A 20,894-nucleotide genomic window follows, 5' to 3' on the forward strand; every position below is an offset into this window, starting at 1 on the left:
ACTTGGCCAATCTTTGCATTTTAGTAGAGATGGGGTTTGGCCATGTTGTCCAGGCTGGTCTAGAACTCCTGGCCTCAGATCCACATGCTTCGGCCTCCCAAAGTGTGAGGATTACAGTTGTGAGCCACTGCACCTGGCTGTATCTCATGTATCATGTGCCTTTCCAGCCCCTCCCACCTCAAAGATGCGGAGACAGACGCAGAGGGAAAGTGGCTTTCCCAGTAGCCCACAGGCAATAAAAATCCCAGTGAGGATGTGACCCCATCTGTCTGATTCCAGGGCTTGTACTCCTTATACTTTACCACACTGCACTTATTATTCTACTTGGGAAAGAAGTTCAGAGAGTGGAAGGGATCTACACAAGGTCACCCAGCAAATCAGGGCAGAACTGGACCTGGAACTCCATTTCACACATGCCGAATCACACAGCTGCCCTTGCCCCCAGCATCTCAGGGCCTTTCCTGATGGCTGAAAACACTATCATCCACCCCCCCATCCTACCCTCCTGTCATTCACCACCACCACCACCATCAAGTTTTTTTTTGAGACAGAGTCTTGCTCTGTCTCCCAGGCTGGAGTGCAGTGGCACAATCTCACCTTACCACAACCTCCGACTCCTGGGTTCAAGCAATTGAACCTTGCCTCAGCCTCCAGGCTGGAGTGCTAGGGTGACAGACATGAGCCACTGTGCCAAGCCCAGTCCTTATTTTTGACTGTGGCTACCAGGCTCACTTGCACGCCACCATGCCTGGCTAATTTTTGTCTTTTTAGTAGAGATGGGGTTTCACCATGTTGACCAGGCTGGTCTCAAACTCCTGACCTCAATCGATCTGCCTGCCTCAGCCTCCCAAAGTGCTGGGATTACAGGCATGAACCACCACACCTGGCCACCACAATTTTAAGGAGAGGGGTCAGAGGAGGAGATATTTCAGCCAGGACCTGGAGGAGGTAAGAAAACAAATCGTGCAATTCTTGGGGTAAGAACAGCAGGCGCCCAGGCCCTGGGGCAGAAGTCCACTCAGCATGTTGGAGGACAGAAGATAGGCCAGGGTGGGGCCTCAGAGTCCCCAGTGATGACTGTGAGGTTCATGGATGACAAAGGAAGACATGAGGGGATGCTGAGAACACACCATGACCTGGCTTTGTTTTTCCAGGACAAGAGGTTAAAAGACTCAACAGGAGTCCACTGCCAGTGATGGGAGGGGCCTTGGAGGTCCCAGGTGGAATGAAGAGGGGCAGAGCAAGACAGGGTAGACCCTAGGTCACACAGCAAGGCAGCCCTCATCTCCATATCTCCCCCAGGAAGGCAGTCCCACAGCTGATGGCCAGATGGCCAGACAAAGGCTGGGAGTGGCAGACAAGGCAGCCCGTTGGCCTCTGACTGCCCGGCTGAATGTGTGCATGGGCCCGGCTGCTTTTGCGTGGGCCTGAGACCCTGGCGAGATGGGATCTGAGAGAAGAGAAAGAGGGAGAGAGGAAGGAAGGAGGAAAAGAGAGGGGAAGGTGGGGTGAGAGGGCCGGGCACAGCCCCTTGCACTTGGCTAAGGCAGTGACTGCTCCTCTCTTATGCAAGAAAGAGCAGGCCAGGGAGTGTGTGTACATAGTGGGTGTGCAAGGAGACCCCCTAATGCTGGGAAGCGGGAAGGTCCCCACTGATGTTCCCAAGGTCAGAGAAAGCTCAGGGCACATTGAGGACAGCAAGGAGAAAGGTCAGGCCACGGTGTGAGAAGGCTGAAGAGGAGGCAATGAGAGGGGAGGCCGTGGAGGGAGGACTGTACTCTGAAGAGCAGGACAGCATCTGGTGTTTAGAAGGTGATGGGAGAACCACCACCCCCAATGCCACTTGGAAAAGCCCCCGCCAGGTGGGTGAAGAGGCATCAGAGGAACGTGGCCCAGACCTTGGCCAGACCCTGGAGCAGGAAGTGCAGGCCCCTCCTGGATCTTTCACCCCTCCCTGGTTTCTGGCTGCTCACTCAGATGGGAAGAAGCTTCCAAGATGGCAGGTGGACTCCTGGCAGAGGCAGGCACACTCTGTCCCCACGCACCAGCCCCAGCCTGATCAACTTGGCCAAACACCTACGTGCCCTTAGCTCCCCATTTCCATGCCCATCTTACAGCTGGGGTCACTGAGGCCCCAAGAGGTGGAGGAATTGGCCCTAGATGACAACACGTGAGGACGGGACACTCCACACTGCTGCCTGTCCCCCAGTGCCTTCCTTTGGAACAAGGCAGTCCAGGGTTGGGGGGAGGTGGGGTCCATCATTGCTGCCCTCCCCTCTTCTTGGGGTAGACAGGAGGAAAGGCCCCTCGTGGCCCTCTGGGAGGTCACAAGCCTTGAAGGGTCCTGAACACAATCAGGGTAGGCATGGGGAGGGAGCAGAGAGAATGTTCCTGGCAGAAGCGACAGGATGGGCAATGGCCCAGCCATGTGAACCTTGTCCGATGTGAACACAGAGGCCAGCAGGCAGCTCTGTGGAAAATAAAGACCAATCTAGCTGGGCCTCCAAGCTAGAAGCTTCCCCTGTCCACCACCCCACAATCCCGTGGTCTTTGTTTGAGGAGAACTTTCTCGGCAGACTGGCAGCCACACCCCTGGTTCTGAAAGGGGTGGCTTTCCCAGTAGTTCCACAGGAGAACATCCTGTGAAGAATGTGGGGAGCCCTCACTCAGCTCACGTGTGCTGAGCCCGCAAGTTTGGGACAATGGAGAGACAGGGCAGGCAGCCAGGGCCCGGTGGGCAGGGCTGGGGCAGCAGGGAGGGAGGACTCAAAAACTACCCACCCACCTCGAGGTCTCGGGCCGGGGCCTCACTCCCTCCCCTGAATGTTCAGGCAAGAGGCCATCAGAAAGCCAAAGGGGGTGGACGGGTGCCTCAGGTGCTGGCCACCTCTCACAGCAGCCCAGAGCTCAGAACCCCCATGGGGATTCACCGTCCTGGTGGGCAGCCCCGGACCCCCATCCATGGTGAGGAGAGCCATCCTCCTGGCATGCCTGACCTGTGTGACCCCAAAAGGCCATTCTGGAGCTGGAGAGACAGGGCTGAGCTTGGGGAGCACTGAGCCCCCACTCTGTAACCTTGGACCCTGCACTCAGCCCTTGTCTTGGCCTGGGCTGAACCATGATTATTTTTAGATGGCTGACCTGTTATTTGGAGAAGACTTGCCATCCTCCACATCCTGTGGGCAGGGAGGATGCTCAGGAGGCATGGGTGGGGTGGGGCCAGGCTCTACCATCCAAGGGACAGCTCAGGTTGGCCAAGCCAAGGGAGAGTGCTGAGGACACACGGCCCCATCGGCGCCTGAGAGGTCACCACACTCAGACTTCCCACCTCCTCCGTGATCCCTCTACTCAGGATTAAACTGTGCTGGCCTCTCAGGCCTCAGGGTGAATGAGGTTTTGGGGCCACCTCTTGAACAGTGTGGGTGGAGGGCTTGGAGAAAAGGCACAGGAGCTGTCTGACTCTGCATTCAGAATCCAAGTCTGCTGAAGCAGGAGGCAGTCACCAGGCTGGCCAAAGATGTGGGGGAGAAAGTGCCTCGCCCTAAAGCAGAGGCACTGTCTGGATTCAGTCTGAGCTGGCTCTTCCTGTCCCCACTCTCCCTCCATTCCCCCATCCCCATCCTGGTACTTCCTCATGACCCCGCAAACCCCAGCCCTGAGTAGCCTTCAGCTTCCTCTGCCACCCTTCCCACGCTTGATCTCAGAATAAATATCCTGACACACACATCTTACATGGACCTGCCCTGCTCCAAAACCTTCTCTGGCTCCCCACTGCCCCAAGAAGAAATCCACATGCCTTGTCTTGGCCTTCAAGCCTTTCATAGTCAGACTCCGCCCACTGCCGAGCCTCTTCTCTGTTTTCCCCATGCACCAATGGGCCACACAGGTCACTGAGTTAGGCAGTATCACAAACAACCTTCGTTCTCCCTCGCCCTTCTCTGTATTCCACTGACATCGATTTCCTCAGATCTTTCTTTCTTTTTTTTTTTTTTTTGAGATGGAGTCTCACTCTGTCACCTGGCTGGAGTGCAGTGGTGCCATCTCAGCTCACTGCAACCTTTGCCTCCTGGGTTCAAGCAATTCTCCTGTCTCAGACTCCCAAGTAGCTGGAATTACAGGTGCACACCAGCATGCCCAGCTAATTTTTGTATTTTTAATAGAGACGGGGTTTCACCACGTTGGTCAGGCTGATCTCGAACTCCTGACTTCATGATTCATTCACCTTAGCCTCCCAAAGTGCTGGGATTACAGGAGTGAGCCACCACACCTGGCCTGCTCTATTAATTTGGAATTTGAGTTTGTCTGCAGTGGCAATTGTCCTGTGTCCCATGCAGTCTCTGCATCATGAAGAATTGCCTAAAGAATGGTCTGGGATTTGCTTCTGCTGGGGTCCCTGGAAACATAGGGGGCCTCCATGGGGAAGGAATTAGAAGGCCCAGGCCTGTATACAGCAGGGGCTGGAACTAGGCTCTCTCTATTAAGCCAGAGCCAGTGGGAAATGTCCATTCTTGAAAGGGAACTCCAAGAAAACTACCCACCAGCGTGGGGACACAGCTTGGAATCAGGAAGCCTGGCTGGAAATGGAACCACCATGATTAAAATGCAGAAGCTCCAGGCCTGGAAACTGAGCCACACTGGTGTTCCTTTGTTGAATCTGGGTGACGTGTCATCTGGAAGTTGGTTGGGCTATTCTCACTGCTTTTATGTATGCTGAAAATTTTTCATGGTAAAAATGTTTATATTAAAAATACTGTGACAAGCTTTGAAGACATTTATCTGGTCTCTAAACACTGCACCACTTGGCTTTGATTCTAGCTCCCACTCCCTTTTCTGAGTTCAGCTCTCTGCTTCTGGCATCTGGGAATTTCCTGCTAGCTTTAGCTGTCAGGCTCAGCTTTGTAATTTAAACATGTTTTCTTGGCATATTTTATCTAGCTTGGAGGGAAAACGAGGGCTTCACACATTTACTTGATCTCACACGCTGACTACAAACTCTAACTCATCTTTCAAAGCCTCATTCTAATGTCTCCTCCTCGAGGACGTATTCTCCACCTGCCACCCACCAGGGTGTGGCGCACACTCTCTGCCATAATACATTTTCTGCCCCTGTAGCTAGAGGGAATCTAACTGAGGGAAGAAACTGAGTCTGGGCCGAGCCCAACACACAGTTTGCCAAGCAGTAGGTCCAGCGGCAGCTGCCTCTTTACGTATAGGCCACGGTGGTTCCTGATTTCCCAAAACAGCAAAACCTATGAGCCATAATTTTTTTTTTTTTTTTTGAGATGGAGTCTCGCTCTGTCACTCAGGCTGGAGTGCAGTGGTGCAATCTTGGCTCACTTCAATCTCTGCCTTCTGGGTTCCAGGAATTCTCCTGCCTCAGCCTCCAGAGTAGCTGGGATTACAAATGCATACCACCAGGCCCAGCTAATTTATGTCATTTTTATAGAAGAGATGGGGTTTCAGTATATTAGCCAGTCTGGTCTCACACTCCTGACCTTGTGATCCACCCGCCTCGGACTCCCAAAGTGCTGAGATTGCAGATGTGAGCCACCACGTCCAGCTTTTTTTTTTTTGAGATGGAGTCTTGTTCTGGCACCTAGGTTGGAGTGCAGTGGAATGATCTTGGCTCACTGCAATCTCCACCTCCCGCTTCAAGTGATTCCTCTGCCTCAGCCTCCTGAGTAGCTAGGATTACAGGTGCCAACCACCACACCTGGCTAATATTTGTATTTTTAGTAGAGATGGGGTTTTAACATGTTGGCCAGACTGTCTCGAATTCCTGACCTCAGATGATCCACCTGACTCAGCCTCCCAAAGTGCTGGGATTACAGGCATGAGCCACTGCACCTGGCCTGTGAGTTGTAATTCTGCTCTGGGTTTTAACAGAGGCTGAGCTATGACTGCTGTGGGCAACTCAGGGGCCATGCCCGAGCCAGCAGCACTCTTATCTGCAAAGGGGATGCGGAAAGTGGCCCATCCTCAGCAGTTTTCACGCCTGGTCCCAGAGTGGGGGCAGCAGGAGCAAGCCCAGGCCTATCCCTGAGCCACCTCCTCCCTGTCTCCTGGCCCAGCAGCCCCTGGTGCCCACAAATAAGCAGGCAGCCCAGCTCTCAGCCCTGGCCCTTTGATCTGGGCAAGCACTGACACCTGGCTGGCACCCTCCACCTGGCTCTGACCTTATCGGGCATGGGGAAGGCACAGATGCCTGGAACACAGGCCAATTAGGCGACTTGCCTAGTTGTCCACTGAGTCACGTCTTGGTCTACTTGAATGGTGTCTTGGCTCAGGTGGCCAAAGGTGTGAGGACACCTTGGAGAGCCATCCCAGCTATGCGAGGGAAGGTGACAGGTGAGGGCCATCATGAACAGACTAGAGGGTCCCTGAGGATGCTGGGGGTTCTCACGATGGCCCAGAGACACCCACCCTGGGGACACTGAGATGCCAGACACCCAGACCATGCAGGCCAGTGGGCAGGAGAGGCAGAGGCCAGATCCCTCTTCCGGGCTGGCTGCTGTCCACCGTGAGCCCTCAAGCAAGTGGCTTCTATGTCTTGGCCTTTGTCCCTGTATCTGATAAGTGAAGCTGATGAAGGGAACCTGCAGGGTTACCAGAAGAATCAAATGAGATGACGCGTGGCGTGCTTTGTCCACCTCCGGCCAGGTCACTGGAATGAATAGGAACTGTGTGAATTCTCTTTCATGAGCCCAAGAAGCCAGCCAAGAACAGAGCCACAAAAAGAACCAGGGAACTCTCACAGCTGCCTTGAGCCGAGCCCCATGGCCCTCCCTACAATTCCCTGCACCTCCCACCCCTCCCCCTTCCTGGGCTGTGCTGGCCCCATAAATGGTCAATGGGCATTAAATGGAGGATACTTGAGATAAAGCCTTACTCCAGATGAGGAAGTGAGGCCAGGACTAGGAGGGACATGGGGCTCAGGCCAGGTCCCCAGTAAGTCAAGGGCCATGCAGGGCAGGGGTTGGGCAGTGAGGCCTTCTCCACCCTTTCCTCACCAGCCTGGCAGCCCACTCCTTTCCATGCGCCTGGAATTCTGTTTCTCAGCCAAAATACTGGTCACTGCATGCACACAGCCCAGAGGGGGCCACAGGAGCCCATCTCGGGGGCAGGGCAGGCAGACTTATTCTGGCCTAGCCAGGGAGCCCCAGGAAGAGGTGGGGGAAGGGTTGGGCTCATGGCCTGGGAAGAGCTAATGTCTACTAGGGCAGGGACTTGGACACCCACAGGGAACACTGGACCACACAGCCTTACCCCATCCTAGCACAGTCCAGTCTCACATGAGCCCTGGAACCATTGCATCCCCTCTCTCTGAGCTTTGAAGTCCCTATCTGGGCTATGGGGACAGCTAGAAGGTGGTGAGTGGCTGTGGCACTCTGAGCTCAGGAGGCATTGTGCATACTGAAATGCCACTTAGGTCAGGCAGGTTCCTGGGCAGAGCCAGTTCACTCCACCCTTCCCTCCCAGGAGGGGAAGCATTCACTGACTGGAGTACAGACCACAGGGACATTATCCTACATCTGACTGGGCCTCCAAGCCAGATGGACTCCAGGGCCAAGGGCTCAGAAAAGGCAGGGCCCAAGCTAGTGCCACACAGCATCCCCCCAGGACAGAGTCAGGACTGGCCTCTTGCCCTAGCCCTGGATTGTAGGACTGGCCAGAGTCTCTGCCTGGCCTGAGGGGTGCTTCTGAGGGCAAAGCCAATGAGGCCTGGGAGCCAGGAGCCCAGTTCCCGAGGGACCATGCCTCAGTGGGGGCAAGGACAGGGAGGCACATTCCTGGAGGGAGGGCCTGGGAGGCTGCCTGGCCTCCTACACTGTCCCAGACCAGCTTCCAGCAGGCTAGCGTATCAGGCCCTACTCCGGCAGCCCATCAGAAGCCTGGGCCCTACAGAAGAGGGTGGCAGGGAACCTCAGGCCCATGGCCAGTCCAGGGCCAATTCTCAGGTGCCTGCCCTGGGCTTGGGAACTGCTCTCAGGCTGACCAGGTGGAGTTTCCTGCTCATCACCTAAGAGGTGATTTCCAGGGTGGATGGTAATGGAAGGAATGTGGGGGAGGGCAGGAGATAAAAACGGGGTCACCATGGCTCTGTTGGCATTGCCCAACATGACTTAAGAAGCTCCCTACACCAGCCGCAGGATGGATCCCAGATCACTGGGTCCCGATGAGGCCCCAGGACCCAGAGGAAGGGTCACCTCTGCAACCTTGGCCCTTGATCTGCACCCCCATATCTGCCCTCGGTGCAGGTATTATCCATTTCGTTAGACAAGAAGCAGAGGCTCAGAGATACATTGTCATTGGCAGGCAACAACAGTGGGATTGGGGGGCAAAGTCCACTCTTTCCAGGAGTCAGCACCAGTGAAGAAAGACCAGGGCAGGGCAGGGGGGCAGAGGACAGCAAACAGGACAGGACCCACGATGACAACACGTGGGTGGGGGAAGGTGGGGGTGGGCATCACCTGACTGCAGCAAGCCAGTGCCTCGGTCCTTGACCCCAAAGTGCTGCTGGATGTCAGAAGGACGCTTGGAGGAAGAGTGTGCTCACTGGCCGAGTCTGATGCCTGGTGTCCCCAAGCCCAGCCCAGCTTCTTTGCCCCCCTGCAGGGCCCAGCCTGCCCCATTGTAGGTCTCCTGCTCTGCTGTGACCTCCACCCTTACAAGGTTTGCCAGGCTTGCCTCCTGCCCCACCTGGGCCTCCTGTCCCCGGCCCGTCCCCATCATTCACAAAGGCCTGAGGGGCAGGGACAGGCAGGGCTTGTCTGTGGTTATTCTGCCCCATGGGCAACCATGCCTCCTATCTGCCAGCCTGGGCCTCTTCCCTACCTGCGGCCCAGGCCTGGATTACTGCAACACACACGGGCTTTCCCTCTGAGTCTATGGCCTAGAGAGCAGTGAGGGGCCTGAAAGCTGCAGGGAGCCCTCTGGCCTGGGATGGAGCAGTCACACTCACTCTGGTTCACCTGCTCATGTGCACAAGCACATTGGTATGCACACACATGGTGGTTTGCTGCCTCTATCCACCAGTCACCTACATTAGGTATTCTCCCAATATTATCCCTCCCCTATCCCTCCACCCCCAACAGACCCCAGTGTGTGATGTTCCCCTCCCTGTATCATGTGTTCTCATTGCTCAACAACCACTTAAGAGTGAGAACATGTGATGTTTGGTTTCCTGTTCTTGTGTCAGTTTGCTGAGAATGATGGTTTCCAGATTCATCCATGTTCTGGCGAAGGAAATAAGCTCATCCTTTTGCATGGCTGCATAGTACTCTGTGGTGTATATATGTGACATTTTTTTCATCCATTCTATGCTTGATGAGCATTTGGGTTGGTTCCAGATCTTTGCTATTGTGAACATACATGAGCATGTGCCTTTATAACAGAACAATTTACAATCCTTTGGGTATATATCCAATAATGGGATTGTTGGCAAAAAGACAAAGAAACTCATTATACAATAATAAAGGAATGAAATCAGAAAGAAGATATTATATGTATATATGTATATATATATATATATATATATATGTATATATATATATATATTCCACACTGAAGTACACAGATTTATGAAGTGAATATTGCTAGCTCTAAATAAGTAAAATAAAATAATGGTGGGGAACTTTAACACCCCACTCGCAGCATTAGACTGATCATGTACATATATAAAATAAACACAGAAACAGGATTTAAACTGGACTTTATCCCAAATGGACCAAATTTCTTTTATTGAGCATTCTATCTAATCTAAAAATAGAGTTACCATTTGATCTAGCAATGCCACTGAGTATCTAACCCAAAGAAAATTTATATCAAATAAAAATCTATACTCACGTTTACTACAGCACTATTCAAACTAGCAAAGATAACAGAATCAACCTAAGTGTCCACCAATAAGTGAATAAAAAGTTGTGTATATACACAATGGAATACTATTCAACCATAAAAAAATAACAAGATCTTGTCATTTAGAACAACATGGGTGGAACTGAAGATGTTATCTTAAAATAAGCTAGGCACAACAATACAATTATTGGCCAGGCGCAGTGGCTCGTGCCTGTAATTCCAGCACTTTGAGAGGCCAAGGCGGTTGGATCACGAGGTCAAGAGATTGAGACCATCTTGGCCAACATGGTGAAGCACCATCTCTACTAAAAATACAAAAATTATCTGGGCGTTTGGCACGCACCTGTAGTCCCAGCTACTCAGGCAGAAGAATTGCTTGAACCCAGGAGGGAGAGGCTGCAGTGAGCCAAGACTGAGCCACTGTGCTCTAGCCTGGCAACAGAGCAAGACTCCATCTCAAGAAAAAAAGAAAAAATACAAGTATCACAGGTTCTCACAAGTCGGAGCTAAAACATTTCATCACGTGGGGGGAGGTAGAGAGTGGAAAGAGATAACAGATATTGGGACAGGTACATGAGAGAAAGGGGGAAGATAAGTGGGTTACGGTGTACAAACATAGTTAAAAGAAGGAATAAATTTAATGCTTGATAGCAGAATAGGGCGACTACAGTTAACAAAAATGTATTGTCCTTGGGTGATGGGCACCCTATATATCCTTGAATGACTTATACATTACATACATGTAATAAAATTTCACATGTACCCCATAATTTTGTAAAAATTTTTTAAAATTTTTTTAAAAGTAAAAAATATGTATGATCAAAAAGTAGGTAACTTAAAACAATAAAAATTTATTCTCTTAAACTCCGAAAATCAAACTTCTAGCAGGTTTGTTTCCTCTGGAGGTTCTGAGAGAGAATCTGTTCCATGTCTCTTTCTATATATATCCAGTGGTTGCCACTAATCCTTGGTGTTTCTTGGCTTATAGGCACATCACTCCAATCCCTGCCAATGTCTTCACGTGGTATTCTCTCTATACCTCCATGAATCTGTGGGTCCTCTTCTCTTCCTGTAAGAGCCCATCCTAATCTCGTATGACAATCTTCACCTAACTACTTATATCTATAAGGACCCTCCTTACAAATAAAGTCACATTCTAATATTTACTTAGTGTGGTGGACATAGGAATGTTTTTTTGGGGTGGGTGGGGGACACTATTAAATCCGTCACAGAGTCCAAGTCCTGAACTGTAAGGTTAAGATGATTCACATTTTTATTCCCCAAACACCTAGACTATATAGAATGAACAGCAAATAAAAGACAGCCAGGTGTCTGGCCCATGCCTCTCATCCCAGCCATGCTGGAAGCCGAGTGGGAGAATTGTTTGAGCACAAGATTTTGAGACCAGCCTGGGTAATCCAGTGAGACCTGTCACTATAATGAATTTTTAATTAGCCAGGTGCAGTGGCTCATGCATGTAGTCCCAGCTACTCAAGAGGCTGAGGTGAGAGGATTGCTTCAGCCCAACAGTTCAAGGATGTAGTGAGCTATGACTACACCACTGCGCTCCAGCCTGGGCAATAGAATGAGAGCCCATCTCTAACAAACATAAAACAAATTCCAAACTTGAATACACTAAACATATTAAAACTAAAAGTCTGTCCTGCAACTCTAAATACTTTTTGGATTTTTCCCCTATTTCAAACATATACATCATACATTGGTCCCTGGACGCCCATTCCCAAAAGGCCATGTTCTCCACGGTCACAACATTAACAACCATGAGCTGCAGTGATCTCTCATAACAAACTTTATTCTCAATAACTCTTTCAAGTTGCAAAGCACTTTAACAACACAATCGTAACCCAGTAAGAGCGATTTTGAAATCCCTTCTACTTGGACATATACTTCGTATGCTCGCCCAAATCCCATATCTACCATGATCTCATAATTATATGTCTGTGTTTACTAGGTTATTAGTAAAATAATAGCACCATCATGTTATGTATATACAATGCGAAATACTGTTTTTCAGTGGCAGATGTGGATGCTTTAAGAAACAAAGGAAGTGGCTCATAAAGTCCACCTGAGAACATAACCTTGGCCTACTTCCCAATTTCCAAGGCCCTATGATCAGTTATGTTAAAACATACTAAGGACCACTTGATCCAATCATTAAATTTCCCCTATGCAAATACAATCGCTGCTCCACTGTTCTGTTTTCATTCATCCTCTTTCTAAGCTCTCTTCCTATCCATAAAACCTCAGTAGGCCTCTTTAATACTCAGAGTGTTTTTATTTGCATGAATCTAGTTTATATGTTGGAATGTTCCAAGCAATAAATATCAAATAAGAACATGGAAGGTATTATATGGTAGGAGGGGTCTAATACAGCCTACCTATATCACTAAGTGAAACACATTTGGTCTTGATTTCCTTCAAAACCTATGTTGACATTCTTAGAATATACATCCTGAAGTGTTTGAAAATAAAATTTTATTGCAACTACGAGTTATTTTTAAATGGTTCAGTCGAAAAGATGGCTAGAGGCAGACATAGATAAAACTAATACGACAAAATGAAAACTGTTGAATCTAAATGTGTTCGGTATATGAAAGTTAACCAATCTTTTTCTTTCCTTTTGAGACAGAAGAGAACTTTATTACAGATGCACCCAGGATGGCAGCAGGCTCACACCTAAAATGGTCAGGAAGCCTAACAAAGGAGGCAGTCCAACTTATATGCTGTTTGAGGCTGGAAGTTGAGGCAGGAAGTCGGTTTCAGATGACAATCAGGTTTTACAAAATTAAGCATCCTGATCATTTGACTCCATAAACTTGCAGTTGAGGTAAGGGGTAAAAAGGTGGGGGGAGGTGATCCAGGAAAATCAGAAAATAAGGAAATGCAGAAATGTGCTGGTTACAGACCCAAAGATGTGCTCTGGTGAGCTTATCTATGTAAAGAGAGGGGTTCCCATTCTGCTTTATTTGTACTTTTATTTAACTACCACATACATACATACTATAGAAACTATCTACTATTGCATTTAATTTTCATTTTCTTCCACATTTTGCCCCTTTAGAAGCTTCCCTTTAAAATCTAGATACTATTATCAGAAAGCTTTTACATCTGTTTTATGCACAGAATGCAGAGTCCAAGTCTCCTCATTGGCAACATCCTTGCCTGGGAATTACCTTGCATGTGTATCTGCTCCTATCGCTGCTCCTGTACTTCTTAGGAGCAGAATGGCTTTTGATATGACTTTACCCTTTGCTGGCCTCCCAAGGGCTGTGCCTGTCTTAGGTTGCTTCCGTCCTTCAGAGAGTCTTACCCGTCATTAGCTAACCAGCCATCCACCTGGGGGACACACAGGCAACTTGTCTGCTTGTCAAGTATGCTGCTGGTGCCTCTCCTCTCGGTATCAATTTCGCCTTTGCTGGCCTCCCCGCGGCTGTGCCTGTCTTAGGTTGCTCTAGTCCTTCACAGAGTCTTACCCGTCATTGGCTAACCAGCCATCCACCTGGGGGGCACACAGGCAGCTTGTCTGCCTGTCAAGTACGCTGCTGGTGCATCTGCTCCCAGAATGAATTTAGCCTTTGCTGGCCTCCCCGCGGCTGTGCCTGTCTTAGGTTGCTCTCGTCCTTCAGAGAGTCTTACCCGTCATTGGCTAACCAGCCATCCACCGGGGGGGCACACAGGCAGCTTGTCTGCCTGTCAAGTACGCTGCTGGTGCATCTGCTCCCGGTATGAATTTAGCCTTTGCTGGCCTCCCTGCGGCTGTGCCTGTCTTAGGTTGCTCTAATCTCTCAGAGAGTCTTACCCGTCATTGGCTAACCAGCCATCCACCTGGGGGCACACAGGCAACTTACTTGTCTGCCTGTCAAGTACACTGCTGGTGCATCTGCTCCCAGAATGAATTTAGCCTTTGCTGGCCTCCCCGCGGCTGTGCCTGTCTTAGGTTGCTCTCGTCCTTCAGAGAGTCTTACCTGTCATTGGTAACCAGCCATCCACCTGGGGGGCACACAGGGAACTTTTCTGCCTGTCAAGTACGCTGCTGGTGCATCTGCTCCCAGAATGAATTTAGCCTTGGCTGGCATCCCCGTGGCTGTGCCTGTCTTAGGTTGCTCTAATCTCTCAGAGTCTTACCCGTCATTGGCTAACCAGCCATCCACCTGGGGAACACACAGGCAACTTGTCTGCCTGTCAAGTACGTTGCTGGTGCATCTGCTCCCGGTATGAATTTAGCCTTTGCTGGCCTCCCTGCGGCTGTGCCTGTCTTAGGTTGCTCTAATCTCTCAGAGAGTCTTACCCGTCATTGGCTAACCAGCCATCCACCTGGGGGGCACACAGGCAACTTACTTGTCTGCCTGTCAAGTACGCTGCTGGTGCATCTGCTCCCAGAATGAATTTAGCCTTGGCTGGCATCCCCGTGGCTGTGCCTGTCTTAGGTTGCTCTAATCTCTCAGAGTCTTACCCGTCATTGGCTAACCAGCCATCCACCTGGGGAACACACAGGCAACTTGTCTGCCTGTCAAGTACGCTGCTGGTGCATCTGCTCCCAGAATGAATTTAGCCTTGGCTGGCATCCCCGTGGCTGTGCCTGTCTTAGGTTGCTCTAATCTCTCAGAGAGTCTTACCCGTCATTGGCTAACCAGCCATCCACCTGGGGGGCACACAGGCAACTTACTTGTCTGCCTGTCAAGTACGCTGCTGGTGCATCTGCTCCCAGAATGAATTTAGCCTTGGCTGGCATCCCCGTGGCTGTGCCTGTCTTAGGTTGCTCTAATCTCTCAGAGAGTCTTACCCGTCATTGGCTAACCAGCCATCCACCTGGGGGGCACACAGACAACTTACTTGTCTGCCTGTCAAGTACGCTGCTGGTGCATCTGCTACCAGAATGAATTTAGCCTTGGCTGGCATCCCCGTGGCTGTGCCTGTCTTAGGTTGCTCTAATCTCTCAGAGTCTTACCCGTCATTGGCTAACCAGCCATCCACCTGGGGAACACACAGGCAACTTGTCTGCCTGTCAAGTACGCTGCTGGTGCATCTGCTCCCAGAATGAATTTAGCCTTTGCTGGCCTCCCCGCGGCTGTGCCTGTCTTAGGTTGCTCTCGTCCTTCAGAGAGTCTTACCCGTCATTGGCTAACCAGCCATCCACCAGGGGGGGCACACAGGCAGCTTGTCTGCCTGTCAAGTACGCTGCTGGTGCATCTGCTCCCGGTATGAATTTAGCCTTTGCTGGCCTCCCTGCGGCTGTGCCTGTCTTAGGTTGCTCTAATCTCTCAGAGAGTCTTACCCGTCATTGGCTAACCAGCCATCCACCTGGGGGCACACAGGCAACTTACTTGTCTGCCTGTCAAGTACACTGCTGGTGCATCTGCTCCCAGAATGAATTTAGCCTTTGCTGGCCTCCCCGCGGCTGTGCCTGTCTTAGGTTGCTCTCGTCCTTCAGAGAGTCTTACCTGTCATTGGTAACCAGCCATCCACCTGGGGGGCACACAGGGAACTTTTCTGCCTGTCAAGTACGCTGCTGGTGCATCTGCTCCCAGAATGAATTTAGCCTTGGCTGGCATCCCCGTGGCTGTGCCTGTCTTAGGTTGCTCTAATCTCTCAGAGTCTTACCCGTCATTGGCTAACCAGCCATCCACCTGGGGAACACACAGGCAACTTGTCTGCCTGTCAAGTACGTTGCTGGTGCATCTGCTCCCGGTATGAATTTAGCCTTTGCTGGCCTCCCTGCGGCTGTGCCTGTCTTAGGTTGCTCTAATCTCTCAGAGAGTCTTACCCGTCATTGGCTACCCAGCCATCCACCTGGGGGGCACACAGGCAACTTGTCTGCCTGTCAAGTACGCTGCTGGTGCATCTGCTCCCAGAATGAATTTAGCCTTTGCTGGCCTCCCTGCGGCTGTGCCTGTCTTAGGTTGCTCTAATCTCTCAGAGAGTCTTACCCGTCATTGGCTACCCAGCCATCCACCTGGGGGGCACACAGGCAACTTACTTGTCTGCCTGTCAAGTACGCTGCTGGTGCATCTCCTCTCAGTATCAATTTCGCCTTGGCTGGCATCCCCGTGGCTGTGCCTGTCGTAGGTTGCTCTCAGCTCTCAGAGAGTCTTACCCGTCATTGGCTAACCAGCCATCCACCTGGGGGGCACACATGCAACTTACTTGTCTGCCTGTCAAGTACGCTGCTGGTGCATCTGCTCCCGGTATGAATTTAGCCTTTGCTGGCCTCCCCGCGGCTGTGCCTGTCTTAGGTTGCTCTCGTCCTTCACAGAGTCTTACCCGTCATTGGCTAACCAGCCATCCACCTGGGGGGCACACAGGCAGCTTGTCTGCCTGTCAAGTATGCTGCTGGTGCATCTGCTCCTGATATGAATTTAGCCTTGGCTGGCATCCCCGTGGCTGTGCCTGTCTTAGGTTGCTCTAATCGCTCAGTCTTACCCGTCATTGGCTAACCAGCCATCCACCTGGGGAACACACAGGCAACTTGTCTGCCTGTCAAGTACGCTGCTGGTGCATCTGCTCCCGGTATGAATTTAGCCTTTGCTGGCCTCCCTGCGGCTGTGTCTGTCTTAGGTTGCTCTCATCTCTCAGAGAGTCTTACCCGTCATTGGCTACCCAGCCATCCACCTGGGGGGCACACAGGCAACTTACTTGTCTGCCTGTCAAGTACGCAGCTGGTGCATCTGCTCCCAGAATGAATTTAGCCTTTGCTGGCCTCCCCGTGGCTGTGCCTGTCTTAGGTTGCTCTAATCTCTCAGAGTCTTACCCGTCATTGGCTAACCAGCCATCCACCTGGGGGGCACACAGGCAACTTGTCTGCCTGTCAAGTACGCTGCTGGTTCATCTGCTCCCGGTATGAATTTAGCCTTGGCTGGCATCCCCGTGGTTGTGCCTGTCTTAGGTTGCTCTCATCCCTCAGAGTCTTATCTGTCATTGGCTAACCAGCCATCCACCTGGGAGGCATACAGGCAACTTGATTGTCTGTCAATTACACTGCTAGTACATCTGCTCCCAGTATGAATTTAGCCTTTGCTGGCCTCCCTGCAACGTACTTTCCTGTCAATGACGCTGCTGCTGCATCTGCTTGTAGTGCTTCTCGATTCCTTCATGGGAGCAGGCTGGCTTTTTGTATAAATTTAGCTATTGGTCGCTGCCCTACAGCTGTGCCTGTCTTAGGTTGCTCTTGTCTTCCACAGAGTCTTACCCATAATTCACTAACCAGCCATCCACCTCAGGGGCACATTTTTGGCTTTTCCCTTGGAGAGAAGCATGAGTTAGCCAGTTAGAAGTTATACCTATTGTTATTTCCTGCGCCTTTTGCTTTTGCTTAGGCAGGATTTATATATTACACCCTAGAATGTTATTTTACAAGTTATCTGCATTATACCTAGAAAACAATATGGAAAAAGTGGGAGACAGGTTTTCTGCTAAGCTTCAAATCACACATCTGTGAAGCAATAGTTACATGGGCTTGTTTGGAGTCAGAAAAATTTGTGGCATGTAAAACTATCAAAGAAAAATATTTTATTTTCAACTGACAGGTTGAGTATCCTTATCCAAAACGCTTGGGCCAAGAAGTGTTTTGGATTTCTGATTTTTTCAGATTTGGGAATATTTACATATACATGAGCTATCTTGGGAATGGAACCCCAAACTAAATGTAAAATTCTGTTATGCTTTATATATACCTTATATATACAGCCTGAAGTTAATTCTACAAACTATTGTAAGTAATTTTGCTCATGAAACAAAGTTTGTGTTAAGTACTCACAAGTGGAATTTCTTACACGTGGTGTCATGTTGTTGCTCAAAAGGTTTCAGATTTTGGAGCACTATGGATTTCAGATTTTCAGGTTAGGAATCTGTAATAAGAAAAACAACAATTATATCTTTTTCTTTGTATGTGTTATAATATTCCTTATATTTCAGTTACATTACCTTTATATTTATTGAGGTTGCTTATCACACTGTTTAAAAGATCCAATAGTTTATAAAATTACATTACAAAGAAACAGTAGTCCTCTCCTCCCACATTTCACAAGTCTTATAGAAAAGCAGTCTCAACAATTGTAGCCTTCTCTTAAATAAACTCTGAGAAAAGGAAAAAAAAAACACTTATCTGAAGAATGTAAAGTGCTTTTAATTACCAGGCCCAGAGAGACATTAAAATGAGACAGCAATCATGCCCTACTCCTCCCTTCTTTGAGCTATGTAGTCCTTTCCTGAAACTGCCTGTACAGCTCATTTCAGATGTATAATAGTATAAAACAACATTTTAAGGCTAATCTTTGTATGCATTATTTTTCACTCATTTAACATCACACACACACACACACCCCTACTTAATGAATAACTGGAATACATGAATAAATGAATAATTTGAAACATATTTGAATAGGTAGAAAATAAAATGTAGTGTGCAATGATTTGCTCCTACAAAGGAAGTTGTAAAAATTTACGTAATGAAATACTTGCATGAATCTGGAAGCATATATGTTATTTGATGCCAGTTTCTGACTCTGCAGAAGTGGCCAGATTAGAAAGTGATGCTTCAATCACAGAACTCAAATGATCAGATCCATGAGCCAGTGGGTAGAAATCTAGAGCAGAAATCTCAAGGCTAAGAATCACCTTAAGAATTGAAAGGGCTCTAAAAAGTCTCCTTGATTTACCAAATATCAGAAAAATTATCATGTAAAATTGTTTCTTTCCTTCAAAACATATAAGTTAAATGGTTGCTAATTACTGGCTTTTGTTAATAACAAAGAAAAGCTTGCCTCTTGATGGCAACCATACAAAAAAAGGTAACAATAATGAACTTCAGTGTGAAATTAACCATAAGGAAAGTGAAGTCAAAAAGGGCTGAAAAATTACTGATAAAGTTCTGATTCAGACCCAGTGAAAATTAGGAAAGACGTCTCAAAGAATGAAGTGGGGTACCACCTGATAGGAAACCCAAAGCATGTTGAAAGAGGAGGCTAATATAAGAGGACAAGTAGTGCCGAAGTAACAGAGTCATAAATTATTCAATGCATCAGTGGAAGGAAACTTAGAATAAGTATGGGCCTAGCAAGTGGGTACAGATTAAAGAAGAGAAAATAAAAATCAAATTAGTGGAAAGATTGAGAAAACCAAAACCAAATATAGTAGATATATGCAAGGAATTGTCTTTTATGGGAAACAAATATTTTACAGTGCCTGATATATAAGAATTGCTCAACAGTTTTTGATATATAAATAAAAGGATTATAATATAAAGTTTAGAAATTTTCTAGGGAATCAGGGTGAAATGATTAAGTGAAAGAAATTAGGAAATAAGATAAGAAAACTTCAGGTCAAATCAAAGAGGATGATAACTCATTATTCAAACATTAGAAGTTTAAGAAAAAGAAAATGGAAAATGAGAGGATATACATGAGATAATTAACTCAAGAAAATGTGCCACGGCATAAGTTTCCAGTTTGAAACAGTTCACTTAGTACCTAGGTCAGTGGTTGAAATTAGATCCACATCAAAGAACATCGTGAGGACATTTCAGAATACCAGAGACAGAGAGCTCTTTTGAAGGATGCAAAACTAAAAAAAATCAAATTACAAGGATTGGTAAACATAGTCATGTGCCCAGACTTTTCACAGCAGTACTGGAAGTTAGATATCATACCTTCAAACTTCGGAGAGAAAATGGTAATAAGTCTAAAATTCAGTGCCATGTCAAGCTGTTAATTAAAAGTGTCTAAAATTGAGATATTTTCAGATAGCCTTGGTATAATAATAGTTACTTCTTGGCTGGGGAGGTCGCTCAGGCCTCTAATCCTAGCACATTGGGAGGCTGAGATGGGCAGATTATGAGGCTAGGAGACTGAGTCCATCCTGGTTAGCACAGTGAAGTCCCGTGAGTCCAAACTTACTGTGTTTGGAGAAAGAGAAAACACTGCAATCTTAATAAATGTTCAAAAAGATCTAACTCTATGCTCCCTACAAGAAACTCACATTAGCTATAAGGAAACATATAGGCTAAATACGAAAGTACAGAATAAGATTTTCCATTAAAAACGTAATCAAAGAAGAGCATAGGTGTCTATACACATATCAAACAAAATTACAGAACAGAGGTCTTGGGGGCAACCTCACACATCTACAACCATCTGATCTTTAACAATCTGACAAAAACAACCAATGGGGAAAGGATTCCCTGTTTAATAAATGGTGTTGGAAAAACTGCCTAACAATTTGCAGAAAACAGAAACTGGACGCCTTCCTAACACCTTACACTAAAATCAACTCCAGATGGATTAAAGCCTTAAACATAATACCTAACACCATAAAAACCCTAGAAGAAAACCAAGGCAAAACCACTTAGAACATAGGCATAGGCAAGGACTTCATGACCAAAACATCAAAAGCATTGGCAACAAAAGCCAAAATAGACAAACGGGACCTAAGCAAACTCCCGAGTTTCTGTACAGCAAAAGAAACAATGATTAGAGCGAACCCACAACCAACAGAATGGGAAAAATTTTTTGCAATCTACCCATCTGACAAAGAGCTAATATTCAAAATCTACAAAGAACTAAAACAGATTTACAAGAAAAAAAACAAACCCATCCAAAAGTAGGAGAAGGATATGAACAGACGTTTTTCAAAAGAAGACATATATGAGGCCAACAAACATATTAAAAAATGCTCATCATCACTGATTATTAGAGAAATGCAAATCAAAACCATACTGAGATACCACCTCATGCCAGTTAGAATGGTGATCATTAAAAAATATGGAGACAACAGATGTTGGAGAGGATGTGGAGAAATAGAAACACTTTTACACTGTTGGTGAGAGTGTAAACTAGTTCAGCCATTGTGGAAGACAGTGTGGCGATTCCTGAAGGACCTAGAAATAGAAATTCCATTTGACCCAGCAATCCCATTACTGGGTATATACCCAAAGGATTATAAATCATTCTATTATAAAGACACATGTACACATATGTTAATAGTGGCACTGTTTACAATAGCAAAGACTTGGAGCCAACCCA

The 20,894-nt window shown here is 48.1% G+C and overlaps 1 long non-coding RNA gene across 3 annotated transcripts in view; it reads right to left on the bottom strand.

The window, feature by feature from the left end:
* Positions 1–10,000: 10,000 nt before the first annotated feature.
* The window catches only part of LOC128931286 (uncharacterized), a 39,098-nt gene continuing 28,204 nt past the window's right edge, over positions 10,001–20,894 (bottom strand). For 2 of the 3 annotated variants that reach the window (XR_013528850.1, XR_013528852.1), the window contains exon 4: positions 10,001–17,723. This is a non-coding gene — a long non-coding RNA (uncharacterized LOC128931286). The remainder of the gene's footprint in view (positions 17,724–20,894) is intronic. The other variant, XR_013528851.1, reaches the window with a different exon arrangement.

This window comes from Callithrix jacchus, chromosome 17 (genome assembly GCF_049354715.1).
Source record: "Callithrix jacchus isolate 240 chromosome 17, calJac240_pri, whole genome shotgun sequence".
Taxonomy (NCBI): Eukaryota; Metazoa; Chordata; class Mammalia; order Primates; family Cebidae; genus Callithrix; species Callithrix jacchus.